We start from the raw sequence: 15,239 nt of genomic DNA, 5'->3' as shown, positions 1-15,239 counted from the left end.
CACTGACATTCAGTGTACGCAGAACAGAACCATGCGCGCGGCCGCGCGGGTGCGCGCGCGCCTCTGGTTCGGAATGCGCGAAACACCATACACGTCCAAGGTTGCATACTTTCACCGAAACAACACGTCTAGTTAACCAAGGTTGCACCTTTTGTACGAAAGCTTGTGTCCATTCGAGCCAAGCCTTGGTGCTCTATAAATATCCCCTACCTGTATTCTTTTGCGCACGTCTTTTGCATCGATTTCTTCCAACATATTGCTGCAAAAATTTCGTTCATACTCACTTGAAAAATCTGCATTTTTTGTTCAACCGAATCGAGAGTTTGTTGTGCTGCTACTCTTGATACAAGTCGTTGTATCTTAGAGACGATTGCCGTTAACGTGAAACACTTGTATACGGGCAATATCGTCTTGCGGATAAAGGATTTATCCTTGCCTCGACTGAAAGAATCGTTGCTGCTTCCTTATCCCAGAATTTCGAGAAGGACACCATCAGGTACAACAACATTTAATTCCCTGGAACCCGAGCTTTCGGCATATTACAAATCAAACCCAAAGGAGTTCCAGTATACTAAGAACCATCAGTCAATCCAGTTGATAAATGAAGATATAGAGTTTCATAAACACTCAAGCTGAAGCAACAGGGGCATCCTTGATAGACTCTGTGCATATTCTCTCGCCCCATCCTAGTCAACAATTTTGATCACAAAATTTAGTGGTGCAACAATCAGCCTGTAGGTACGCACTTCTATTATACACTTATCTACCAAGTCAATGGATTCTTCCACAGTCATGTCTCTTCGGTAGTGTATATCCATTATGGAAAGAGCGAAGTACGCTCCATAGCCAAAAGCAGCTTTATCAAGCTTGTGAAGAGATGCGATGTAGTCAAGGAAGAACAGGGATGGGCCTCTCTTCATCATAACCAGCAAGCATAATATTCACCATGCATGGATTCTGGAAAGTTAAAAAACCAGGTATATTAGAGGTTAAAGGTATGCAGGTAAGGAGCATAATGATATAAACTATAAACTCTTCAAAATATTCACCATGTATGATGTATGGATTCTGGAAAGTTAAAAAACCAGGTATATCAGAGGTTAAAGGTATGCAGGTAAGGAGCATAGTGATATAAACTATAAATTATTCAAGTTGATGCATCTTTGACTGACTAAAAAGAACTAAAAAGCCTTTCTAAGTTTCAGTTGTTCTAATACACATTGACCTGTAAAATGGGGAGATTCCAGGGTACACAACATCACTAACTGGTGAACGTTACTAAAATATCAAGTACGATCCATCGACAATGGACTTGATAGATTCTTGGAAGAAGAGTACAATTGTGTTAAAGAAATGCCTTGCCCGAGTCTCCGAAAATACAGAGACTAAATGTTATGCAGTAAATTAGGTGGCAAAAACGATAACTCCAGACATACAACGGGAGTGTTTGTTAAAGGTTATCGGCTAGACATTCAGCTAAAACAGATGTAGTAACACCAAGAAACTAAAAATACTTTCTCACAAGAGGGAAAATTGAAATGAAGTATTTCTTCGTGTATGAGGATATGCTTAGATTGATAAATTTTGAGTGTTCGGATTCTAGTCTTCCGGGGCTAAGTGTGGCAACTGCATACCCGAACTTGAGGTAAGGGTTGTGATGAAACATAGATTTTCAGAGAAGAAGGGACATCATTAATGTAGCAAACAACGTTCTCGTTTAATGTACACACTGAATGATAATCAGATTGTATACTTTATTTCAGTAAAGTAGAAGACAAAATATAGATAGGTAGTTAGATATAGTTATTCGGTATGCAAATTTGGTCGCACTTATAGTTTAATTTTAGGAAAAAAAATTACCTTGCTTTTTAGTATTTACCAACTATATTTTTGAACCCAAGATTAAACAGTAAAGTGAAAAGGAAAAATCATTTGTTATCCAGAAACCTTCTAAAGAAAACTTTATACCTTTCTCAAGGCTGTGACGAAACTTCTGGTGAAATTTGCAGCGGCTGCAATGGTCAGAGGAATGCCATTACAAAATTGGTACAAGTCCACATTCTTCTGCATGCACTCAGTAAACTGAGCCCAACACATCAATCCACAAAAAAAATTAACTCACCCTTAGCTAGAGGCCACAACACAGTGAATCGTGCAAAAGTCAAAACATGTCAATTACGAAAGTGTTTTATTACAATGGAAGCATACACCATCAACAGGGATTCACAGATGATGTTATCTTTGATTAATTGAACTGTATTACCAAATTCTAATACCAAATCTTAATCTTTATGGTAATTGATCTCCATAAGAACTATCATCAATTCCAATAAAATGGCATAAAATTTTGGAACATATACTCCACATCTGTAATTAGTAAAATATATTTTTTAGAATGATGGTTTCATTAAAATGCAATTATTATTATTAATAAGATTGTCTCTAGCTAAGAAGTCTAGATCAAATAATGAAAGATTATTGAGAGTATTTTACTAAATAGGGAGTTCGTGATGGTCCACATCAAGATAGAACTAAGTAATCTTGTCTATCACTTAAGATAATATTTCATTGAGTTTTGTGCGAGCCATTAAATAGGAAAGCAATCTGTAAAACATAAAGAGTCAATCTTTCTCAACAAGACATTTATCCGACGATAGACAGATAGCTCATAATTCAGTTGCTCCTGCAAGTCCCTGCTCGAGGAACACTCACTTCAAAGAAATAACTCCTACGAACTCCAGACCACCAACACACACCCAATGGAAAACGACAAATAAATCAACCACAATAATGATATTGCTTATCACTTGAGATAAATATAATACTTGAATATGGTACTTCAAAGAGCTTTGAGCGAGCTTTCAAAAATCTCTTTTGTGTGACAAACCTCTCACACGGAAGAGCTGGAACAGACGAGGCTTCGCCTGTTGAGAATACTGGTGCTAATATAGCATATGGTACTTTAATCATGATAACAATGTATAAATTCGTAGAGTATAATCAGAAACAGGAAAAATCAAATTAAATATAAGTTAAAATCCGAAGCTTGATTCATAAACCCCCAGCAAACACAACAACAAAACAAACCCATGTACAAAACATCAAACCAAAAGTCACAAACTACAAGCATTTCACGCGCTTCATTTAAAACGCAATAGTTTACCCAAAAAATATAATAAATCCTCAACCAAGTAAAAAAGAGATTTCACCGGCCGCCCGTCTCTCCGGATGCTCCCATGAGCTTGTGAGAATCTAAGAGCACGATTTTGTCCTCGTCAGTACTTGTGCACAAGGATGCTGTGAACCGCCGATGTGTCCGCCTCGATTATAGCAAAATCTTTACCCACTAGTCCAAAAACTGATTCCCCATATTTTTAGTTCATACTCAGCAACGGAATTAGATCCCAAGTTGCCACACTTTTTATTCACACCTTTCTGCCATGCGGGACTTCGAGCTTCGGCAAGAAGACCGGGGCCCTGGAGAACAATAAAGCTAAAAGCGTGTTAGCAAAGAAAAGACGCACTGTATTATTATTCTTTTTTTTTTTACAATAAAAAATCGCACTTGATCTTATTCCATTTTAGAGTATATTTTTCATATATATTAATTTTAATTTTAATTTTTCATCTAATTTGATCAAACAGTATTTCCGAGTTCAAATTTTTAACAATAATGTTTATTTTTTAAAGAAAATTAAATAAAATTAAAAAATAATAATAATAATATTTTAATTTAAACACATAATAACAAAATGTCCCTCATATATATGATTTAAATTTGAAAGTCTAATCGTAGAAAAATAAAGTATATTTACTAAATAAAATAAACAATTATTTTAAAAATATAAATGTTCAAAATAAAAATTAAATTATGAAAATTTATGATATAAATATACAATAAATATTTTTTCAAACATAAAATATATAAAAAAAACAATGTAGGTAATATTTATTATTATATATATATTTTAAAAAAATTAAAACCCAATCCGATAATTTTTTTCGATTCAATTATCTGATCCAATCCGATCTGATCCGAACCAAAAATCCCAAAACCAAACATTATTTTTTTTGAGTTAAACCATCTCGGGTTGGTAGTTCGTCTCTGATTTTGACCCTCTTAAGTTTGTAAAGTCCAATCTATTGATATGTTAACAATATTAATGGCACCAATGCTAGCATTTATTTTTAATTGATACTCGGAGAAAACATTGCCTCTTCAATTGATCATGTTTAATTTCAGTATGTGATTTTTTTGTTGCAATGTTTTCAAAATATAATATCTTTTTATGAACAAAATATAATATTTACAAACAAACTTTCGGAGAAAAAATTATTCTAACATAAAAATAAATAACGATCATTAAATGCAACCGTACCACTACCATGTCACATTTCTAATGTAAGACATTAATTAAGGCAAATGACATTTATATCTTAACTGGAAAAGTATTTCCAAGTCAAACCACGAAATATTTTGACAGAACTAACTTACACATAGCCAAAATATAAAATAAATGAAAATGGTTGTTTTGTAAAATATCTCTCCTATAAAAAAATATGTTCACCCAACCAACCTCGGTTTAAAAATGTTCATATAGAACATCTTATAGAACATGTTTGAGAGACGGATCTCCTGTCGACTTGACTTTTGAAAATATATTATTTTTATAGATCCGATTGTCTCCACATCCTAGTGGAATACTAAAAAAATGTTTTAACCAACTGTCGATATAATAATATAATTATTATTAACAAATTATGACACGAGCTCAGACTGCTGCATGCACGTGTGTCGGTGTCCGTATATGGGAGAGCCAAGAAAACGACTTTTCAGTAAAAATCATTAGCAGCAAAACATTGAGCACAAGGCCGTCTTTACAGAATTCAATACTGTGCTTTGGGTCACGTTAGCAATGAGTGTTACATCAGATTCTCACGTCTTTTCTTCGCTTAAAACAAAAGGTAAAAAAGGACATCATTATTTTGGCCATATGTATTTCTCCCGTAGACAAGAATATCTACCCTAACAAACAAAGAATCATCAGAAGTTAACAAGGTGAAGCAAACAAGATTCTTGTATTCCCACCTGCTCTGGCACTCATCCCATGGCCTTGACACAGAACGGACTCGTTCCTCGGTAACTCTTGTTGACGAAGGTGTTCGATCATACCTAGTAACGAAGGCTCAAATTACTTGAACAAAACTTAGAGACGACGTGTTGGGAAATTGTGAATCTTGAAGTTTTGAAGACTCGGATGTTGGAAGAATGTAATCAGTTAAGGAGTATGCATTAATCAAGTCATGCCGTGTCAAATTAGTCTTCGGAGTGTAGCATATCACGTCTGATCAGAAGACGAGGAAGAAAATTAGACTCAAATCATAAGCACGCTGCAGGATGTGTAAAATTCAAGGACAGACTTGCCTTTATCGGTTAATGAGAGGAGATGTCCTTGTCTATTGTCAGATTGGTGTATGCCAAAACTCAAAAGCATCTGGTGACCTATAAAAGGGAACCAATTATACAAGAGAAATACAAAGAAAACATTAAAAACTCAAGGGATAAGACAACTGGATGCATCACTAGACAATATCTGGGAGTCGGTACAAAAAGGGATTGTAAAGAAGGCCTATATGCTGATGCATGAATCACAGGCGGAGCAGAGCATAACATGTTTAGGATCAAGTGTTAGGTGATATACCAAAAACAATAGCTGATAAAAAGGGAGCGTCTCAATGGCGTACCAACATACGAGTTCCTTCAAAAGAAGGAGAGTTCTGTATAACCATGTGAATATGGTAACATTTCCTCCACCTCGATTCTGGAGCTCGAACGACTCGTGCTTTTCCTCAATCGGCTAGCAACAGATTCGACTTCGGCCCAAAAAACACTGGAGACCGGTCTATGATCCGAAAACCTACATTCCCCACGAACGTACGATAATTGTTGAAGACCAGTACCGTACCATAAAATCCGGTCACACCTTTAGATATGGAAATATAGAAATCAGCTCCAGCTAGATAGATGCCAAAAATCTTCAATTAACTAAGCCGTATTAAAGATATTTACCATGCGGGCGTCCTCCGTTTCTCCTTTGGATGCATATCATCACCTGCATATCTGTCTGAATTATGTGAATATTTATATGTTGGTGGAAAATATATCTTCCCTTCTTTCCAGCCGTCAAACACTCGACCTTGTCTATGCTCAATCCGCAGCTGTCAGGAAAATAAAGTATAGTTCAATATCGGCAGATGGACAAACAAAATCAAGCCAAATAATTTCAAGAAACGGAACAGATATGTCCTCTGTAAGAGTAAGATGTCATACTTGGTCCTTTTCTAACAAGGCTCTCCAGTTTTGCATTTCAACGAGTGCTTTAGCAGACCGGTATGGCAGTGCTATACGATAGTTCAGATCTCCCAGCCAGATAGTTCGACTACATCAAAAATAGATTATCAGTGAAAAGGCCTTGTTAACCAATGATAAGCACAAGAATAGTTGAACGAAAATTTTCCATTCGACTATGCTCAAAGGTACTCGACAGCGAGAAAATACCCCTGATTTAGCTGATCAAGATTAAAAAAAAATTACCTACTTAAAACAAACCAAATGTTTAAGAAGATCTTACTCATGTCCGAGGACTTGTCTCTGGGGATTTCTCATCATTGATGCAGTTAACACGTGGGAATCTAGTTTTTCTTAAGATTTCTGTGACATCGGCATTTCTTCGTAATTCATCACCTTCCTTCTGACCAGATGTCAAATGACTGCACACGAAACAAAAGCTGGTCTGATGCAGCAACATGCTGATTGAAATAGATCCCTGCCACAAAGAACAATACTGCCCTCAGTTAATTATTTTAAACTGCCTAAATACAAGCAAAAATAACTATATTAACATAAACGACTACCTTATTGCCCAGGTAACCCATCAATCCTCGACCAACACAAGAAACCTTTATGTTCTGTACAAATTCCCTTAATTCACTTCGAACCCAAACAGTAAGAAAAATGCCGACCATTTGCTTGCTTGCCACCAAAGAATATCTAGAGCATTCGGGCATCATAGCTGCGTCTTCTCCCTGATTAGCACTGTATGACATTGGAGTATTCAACACCGTACTAGGTGAATCCTCAGGCAAATAATCCTCATCAGACTCCAATCTCGAGAAATCACTAGGCCTCTGACCCCAAGAATAGTCACTAGGCCGCCGACTTGAAGAATAGTCACTTGGTCGATGACCAGAGGAATAGTCACTCGGGCGACAATCACTCGGCCGCTGACTGGAAGAACAGTCACTTGGCCTATAACCCCATCTCATATTTGGGTCAAAGTCACTGTGTCTATGGCCAAAAATTGTTCTTTCACAAACACTGGATCGCCTGTTGAGGTAAGTTTGTGGTGTAGAGGAGTCATTTTCCATTCCCATATGCTGTGGAGCCTGGAACGATCGACGATGAAAGAAGGCCGAGGCTTTGTGCCTGGCTGGCCCCTCGAAATCTGCATTCCACTCGGCAATAGGATCAGGGATAGGTGACGGTGCATAGCACCCACTTCCTCCACTAGTGCCAGGAGCATTATGTAGTGTTCTTTTGATAAGAGTAAGCCACTTTTTGGCAGGACCAATTGTCCTCCGCACCAAGGATGTTACTAGCGTTCAAAGGAACTATTTCTTGAAATCTATAAGATGAACATAAAATAAAATTAAAAAAAAAAAAGTGTCGAAGTCGTTAATATTTGTACGTGTGAATCCCGAATTGAGATCATACCCGAGTACATAAATGTCAGCAGGTGGTGCAGAATGTAGCCAATTATCTAAGTTCATGTTTCTCGGCGGGGATTTTCCTCCTACATTCCACGTTGATGCAAAGACACTGAAAAAAAAAATATTAAAAAACAGAGGAACGTCAACAAGGGTTATAAATTCTGGAAATGATTATAAATCTTTTGATTAAACAAACCTATAGTTTTGGATATTTATAATCTGAGGGTGATCAAGATAACCTCTCCCCCGCCTGGAACGAGACCGTGAATGGGAAAGGGAACGCTCCACATTCTTTGGTAATTTTTCTGCATTCAAAATCAATGTCAACGTCAACGTCAAATAGAAACAATCAATTTGCATGCAAATAAAAACTGATTATGAAGTACATAGCATGTCAACATATATTTTCAAACCTCTGTTGGTGTGAACTCAAAGTTAAGAGGTGTAATGCTACAAACCAGTTTTACCTTTCTTGATTGTGAATTGTCCCCTTTCAGAGAACCTACTCCTCCATTCACCTTCGCCACCTAATTAAGAAAATATCGTTATTAAAACCCCACTTCCAAATACATACCTCGATTGACCTCACATAATTCAAATCTTGCTAATAAACTGATCAGAAGAAACTCCATACCTTTCAATTTTACGAAGAAACCAAAAAAATTAAGACCAGTATGTATATGATAGATAGATAGATCAAAACTTAACTCAAAACCATTGTAAATTTAATTAACGGTGAAGAAGACGACAAACCCATGAAGACAGAACAAGAGAACAAAAATAATAAAAAATTTACTAATCAAAAAAGGTACAATGTTTAACATAGTTTAATCTCGAAACAGAGATCAAGGCAGGCTCCAAAATACTGAATCCAATGGAGAATGCCACTCGTAACAACAAAAATCAGTGCTCACCTCCATAAACAGCTCCATCATCTTGATATTCCCCATTTTTACACTTGATATTGAACCATTTTCTAATCAATTTCTTTGACCACGAGAGCTTCACATGATACCCAAACAATAATCCATTCAGCAAACAAAAAAAAAACAAGATTTGGATATTAAATTTCATTTCAAAAAAATATAAAATACGGGAGAAACTGACAACCTTGTTTTTCTTGGAATCCACATCCTTCATTGTTGCACCTATTTCTGATCTTTGCTCAGAGAAATTCCAGAGATCAAAAGCAAGTTCAGCCCTTTAAAATTCTCTACTTTCCGGCAGAAAGAAATAAAAATTGCAAATGGGCCTTCACAATTTTAAAGCAGACCGAATTCTAAGAACCTGACCATGCATCCGTGAATCAAGATTCAATTTTTTTCCCAGAGTTGTCACTTCGATGTTCATTCCAACAGCTTGTACAGGCACTATGTTGACAGATATACAGTAATCCATAAACAAATAACACAGAAAATGAGACAAGGACCAACTTAGGAACATGACAAGGCAATTACAAGAGAGAGAGTGACGGAGACTGAATTTTGAGGGGGCCTTTTTTTCTCCATACACACTGCTTCGTTCTCAGTAGCAAAATGGTAACAGCAATGCATCGAATTTGAACTGAATCAATAAAGTGAGTGCAGCACTCTCTCACACGCACAAAAGCGTGTTTTTGTTTTTGTTTTTGTTTTTGTTTTTGTTTTTTAACCCATAGCCCCATGGAGGCCCAGCATGATTTATGGGAGAACGCTCTTACAACTACCTCGGTGACACATTTGAAAGCAAGATTTAAGGTTATGAATATGATTGGCTTTTCTGCCCGAGTTGTTCTAAAGAAATCATTTTTATTTGTGAATTATTAATATATCAAATAATATGTCATTTACTGATCAGAACACCACAATGGTGAATCGAAGAGTGTAAATATTTCAAGAAAGTTCAAACCAACTTCTAAGTTTTATTGTATATTTGAATAGTTAGCTATGAGTTATGACTAAAATAGTTGTATTTTTAGATTGGATTTGATCGATGAGCTCCTACAAAAACTTTATATTTATTGGTAAAAATTAAAGGTTAAAACACAAACCTTTTTCAGATGCATATTTTGGGCCATTTGGTCTTACAAACAAAGTTAAAGCGGCTTAGAAAAGAATCCAAATAAAGTTAAAGTTTAGTGTGCAGCAATAATAGTAACAGATTATATTTGGTCTCAAGTTTGTTTTGGAATGCTGCCATTTTGCTTTATACGATGTCTTGATTACTTTTCTTGGGTTGTGGTGTTTGTTGTCTTTAGAGACTTGGTTTGTCCATTTGAGGATGATGTTGTCAATTGTTTGCGTGTAAATTAAAGCATTCTTCTCTACTGGTTCATCGTATAATACTACTTTTTTTGGATATAATGTTAATGGAATTAGGACATGAAATTCTATCTAAATCGAAATTGTGAAAAAAAAAATTAATGGGATAAGATCGAATAGTGTGAGGTTGGGTTTAAAAACCATTCACGAGATTGATAGATAAATTATTCGAAGAAATGAGAGGAATGTTGTGGAGGATGCGATGCTGAAAGCTGGGCTTTGGTATGTTTGACAGAGGCAATTGTCTCAATTAAGGGAGAAGCGCCATTCTTTTTAATGCAGTAGTTTATCTGTCTTACCTTACTAGCTAGGGCGACCTCAAATCAAAGTTATTTTGGAAAATTAGAAAAAAAAAAATCAAAATCAAAATCAAAATTATGTAGAAAACATATTATGGTATGATTGTTGGATCACTAGACATAATTTTTTTTTTGTTCGGAAGAATCGACTAAACAATTATTTAGTTGGATGTTCTTTAATTATGACATGGTAAGTCTCTTTTTTTCCTTCTTTTGAAACTTAAATGAGGAAGTTTTGATTGAAAGAAATTTGGGTTTTATTCGAAATAAAATTCCACCATTGAATGATATTGAAATAATTGATTTTGAAACTAGTCGTATTTTTCTATTACGTGGAAATTCGCAGCTGTTATCCTTATATTTGTATCGAGTAAACTTTCATTCTAACGTAATAGTCTACAGTGGTCACTTTTGTATTTGAGACTGACAAATGTTTGATCTAAGCTCAAAATATACATACGTTATGTTTGAATTCAATGGAGATGCGGTAAACCGAAAGTAGTCTTTGTCATATTCAAGACAAGCTTGTGTGATCGAATTATTTAGACATGAAACACAACTATGTAAGTATCGTCGAGACAACATCTGGAATATTAAATTTTGTTGTGTTTTATACTTTTTGTGTATATATATATATATATATATATATAATTTAATAAAATTGGTAGCTTGTTTGGTCGTATGTATATTTAATTGATTTGACGGCGGAAGTGCAATTTTTGGCCCCATTTCCTTAAAGCATGACCAAATAAATTTCTTTTAACAATATTCAAAACCATAATAAGTGAAGCACTTACTACAGTTTAAAACTTATTTTGGGTCCAAAATTGTGATCATTAAGATTTTGTATAAAGCCATACATATTTTTATCCTCGTGTTTTTTTTATTATTATCGGTGGCTGAGTTGGCTTATCAACAAATTAAAGCCATAATGTTAATAACTAGCTACGAAAATTTAATAAACACAAAAACTCAACATCGTCTAACGGGTCAATTTTACAAGACAACTCTCTAATCTGATCTAATTCATGAAAAAATATTACATTTTTTATTAAAACATTGTTTTTTATTTTAAATTGATCGAGTTAGTCCGTCTAACAATAATAGAGTTGTGAGACATAATCACAGAAGACCTACTCATTAAAAAATTGGCAAAAACCTGTGTGAGACGGTCTCACGGGTCGTATTTGTGAGACGGATCTCTTATTTGGATCACCCATGAAAAAGTATTACTTTTTCATGCTAAGAGTATTATTTTTTATTGTGAATATGGGTAGGGTTGACCCGTCTCACAGATTATGACCCGTGAGACGTACTCATTAAAATTTTTTTTACAATATTTGGTATAAATAATTTTTTACAAAAGACCTACTCATTAAAAAAAAAATTAAACAAAATTTCAGGAACTATATTTTTATAATTTGCTATAAATAATTTTTTACAAAAACTATTTTTGAATTTTAGGATTTAATTAGTTATATCAAAGTAAAATATTATGCTCGGAAAATAAACTCTATTATATTACTGGAACATACAAAATAAAAAATCATGAAACATCTTATTCTATTCTTAAAATTTAGTTTAAACAATCATAAATATTTTGATGGTTAGGTTTTAGGAATCAAATTCAACCTAGTACATTCGACTCAGTATTTCAGGAAGGTCTGTGTAGAAACATCACACACACATATATAAAATATTTAAAACTTATTAATGACATTAATAATGACAAAAACTAATGATTGTTGAACGAAATTGCACCGAGTTTGTGTGCTGGCTTCGGACATCATTAGATTTAATTTGTGATAGCAAAAGTATGTATAACTTTCGATTTTATAAAAAATAATAAAAATATGAATTTAGTTGAAGAGTCGCGATATTGTTAAGTCAACATTTCTATTTTTTCAATTTTTCATCATATTTGGAATCCTGAAATCCTTTAGTTAGAATTCATCATAAACAAAAAAATATAGGTTAAGTCTTTTGAGATTTAGTTAAGGAATAAATTAGGCTCATGTATAGTTAAAAAATCAAATAATAATATATCGATGTAGTAATTCAATATGAGATGACATATATCAATAGTAATGTATCGGTATAAAAACATCTTGTCAGATGATAACATGCGGTGCTTGTTCAGACTTTGAAGTGAATAGCGCATGCTAAGGAGGTGGCTGCCACCAACATTCAGTGTATCACTGCACTCAAGTAGAATCCGTACAATCGATCAATAACGAGCCAAAGTGAACTCGTATTTTCATACCGAAATCACGTTGTTCAGATGAATTATATACCAAATTTTAAACTTGTTGTTCACTGGAATCACTCTCCAGACCGAAGTCATGTTGTCCAGTGAACTAGCAATTTGGTACATAGACAATTGTATAGGCTTAATTCATTAAATCATTTATTCATTCAGTTATTCAATCAGTAATAGTCGATCATTAACCATTCAAGAACCAATAAATCCATATTTCAAATATATAATACAATATGACCAATAATTTGTGACATACACAACATGATGTCATATATGAATAAATTAGTAGCTTATAAACTTTAATGTAAATTACAGACAAAATGTCAAACTTTATTATTGAATAGATAATAGGAAAAATCTTACCTCAGTAACTTACTATTCACCTTATTTGTAGATCTCAAGCTAGGATAATTCTTATAAATATCATTTTAGGGATTTTATACTGGTTAATACTGACATTAGGTGTTGTAATATTTTAAAACTCATTTTTGTACAAAACTTGTATCGATAAGTTCTGATGAACACTTTAAAAATTCATAACAATTAAAATACATGTAAAAAATAATCAAACTTTCCAGAATGTCTAAAAATAATTTAGAACCGTTTGGAAGTCGGACAATTCATGAAACTCGTCGATGTGTGTAACACACGTGCAGCCTTGCCGGCTTGTGGCCGATCTCCGATCGCGATGCACAAGCGAAATTTTTACAATAGATGCATCTTGTTATTTCATACAACTTTATTTTGAACACTTTTCCAAATTCGTAACGGATCAATAAAATGACTGTCTAACCACTCAGGACGACCAAAAACAGTACTTTCGGACGACCATCGGGATGATCGGCTTGCACATTTTGAACAAATTTTATTTTAAAACGAAAGAAAATTATTTCAAATAGAAGGTGAAATAAGGGTTACACCTCCAAGGAAAATTCTTGGTTTTTATTGATTTTGAAAAATAATTGATGATCTTTATACACCTTCTAGTCTTGATGATTTTCGGATAAAAGAGGGAGGTTGTGTACAAATTTCAATTTTTTTGGAAATGATTTTCTATGTTTCTCTCAATTCCCTTATTTCTACTTAAATTACCTTGTTATTTACTTATATATATATATATATATATATATATATATATATATATATATATATATATATATATATATATAAATATATATTGTTTTTAATTAATTAATATTATTTTAGAAGCATATTTTATTTTTTTTATTATTCAATATAAAATCATTTAAATGTTATGTTGAGGATACTAAATTTCATTTTATTTAATTAATATATTTTTATTATTTTTATTCAAATTATGTAATTAAATTTTGACTAAATACCTCAAAATACTGGAGTGTTACAAAGTTGTTCGACTTTATATATAATTGTATTTATAAAAAATTTATGGGTGTAGTGGCATGCACAAATAAGTTTACATGTGTATCTCTATCTTAATTTAAATGGAACATATTCACGAGTCATGTGATGGTTAATCATGTGTGATCAGCAGGGTGGCTCAGAAATTTAAATATATAACAACTTAATATATTGTTTATATAACAACATAAAAATACCACTCGATTTCTATGGCAAGTGATCATCCTCTCTTATAATAATAAAAAAAAGATTTCACTCGATTCATGTTACAAGACGATAATCATCAATAACATGTAGATAAAAATTTAAAAGATATATATGAAATAATTATTTTTAATTTTAATTATTTCGCTAAACAATAAATGATACAAAGACGTGAATCTCGTCCCTCGCATCAAATATTATATTTATTGGGATGATTATTTATGTTTGTCTATCCCCTTTTGGTTAATTGTTATGGTGCATACTCGGATGTTATATCATGTCACAATTAATATTGGAACTCTAACCAAAACTCTCTTTTAATTTTTTTGAAAATGTATTTCTTTTAATCATTTTGAGATAGAAAAAATGAAAAAGTGAAAATGTTCAAAGAGACAAATAAAAGTTGGGAATTGTCTGAAAACCAAGAGGGCGTGGGCCGTAATTGGTAGAATGATGAATATTTATTTAAAGGGAAGAAGATGTGACCCTACTTTAGCTTTGACAAATTTTTATGCAGATTTGCATGATATGATGTTCAATATATGAATTAAGTAATGTTTTTTTTTATATATTCAATGATAACATGATTAAAAGCATGTTGCCGAATGCATTTTCTTGTGCCTCGATCATGGCTCATTGGAGGGTGGAACATGACTGAGCACATTTATGCGTGATTGTATCTCATTATCGTCACGTGTATTTAAATTGTAGCAAAAACTTGTGTAAGACGGTTTCACGGGTTGTATTTTGTGAGACGATCTCTTATTTGAGTCATCTATGAAAAAGTATTGTTTTAATGCTAAGAGTATTACTTTTTATTATGAATATCGGTAGGGTTGACCCGTCTCATAGATGTAAGATTCGTGAGACAGTCTCACAAGAGACATACTCTTAAATCTTTTTACGTTATTTTGATGTGAAAGATGAGATTCAACGTTTTTACATTATACTTAGTTCAAATTTTACAATAATTGAAATAAAAAATAGATAATATTACACTTGTAAGTTAAAAAAAGTTTAAAAACA

At 33.4% G+C, this 15,239-nt stretch overlaps 2 pseudogenes; both read right to left on the bottom strand.

Annotated features, from left to right (window-relative positions):
* Positions 1–513: 513 nt before the first annotated feature.
* On the bottom strand, positions 514–3,371 carry LOC140815668 (proteasome subunit beta type-2-A-like; annotated as a pseudogene).
* Positions 3,372–4,821: 1,450 nt separating this feature from the next.
* LOC140814680 (type IV inositol polyphosphate 5-phosphatase 7-like) lies at positions 4,822–9,443 on the bottom strand (annotated as a pseudogene).
* Positions 9,444–15,239: the final 5,796 nt, after the last annotated feature.

This window comes from Primulina eburnea, chromosome 15 (assembly GCF_022965805.1).
Source record: "Primulina eburnea isolate SZY01 chromosome 15, ASM2296580v1, whole genome shotgun sequence".
Taxonomy (NCBI): domain Eukaryota; kingdom Viridiplantae; phylum Streptophyta; class Magnoliopsida; order Lamiales; family Gesneriaceae; genus Primulina; species Primulina eburnea.
The sequence above is the reverse complement of the archived record's forward strand: the minus strand, read 5'-3'. Positions and strand labels throughout refer to the sequence as shown.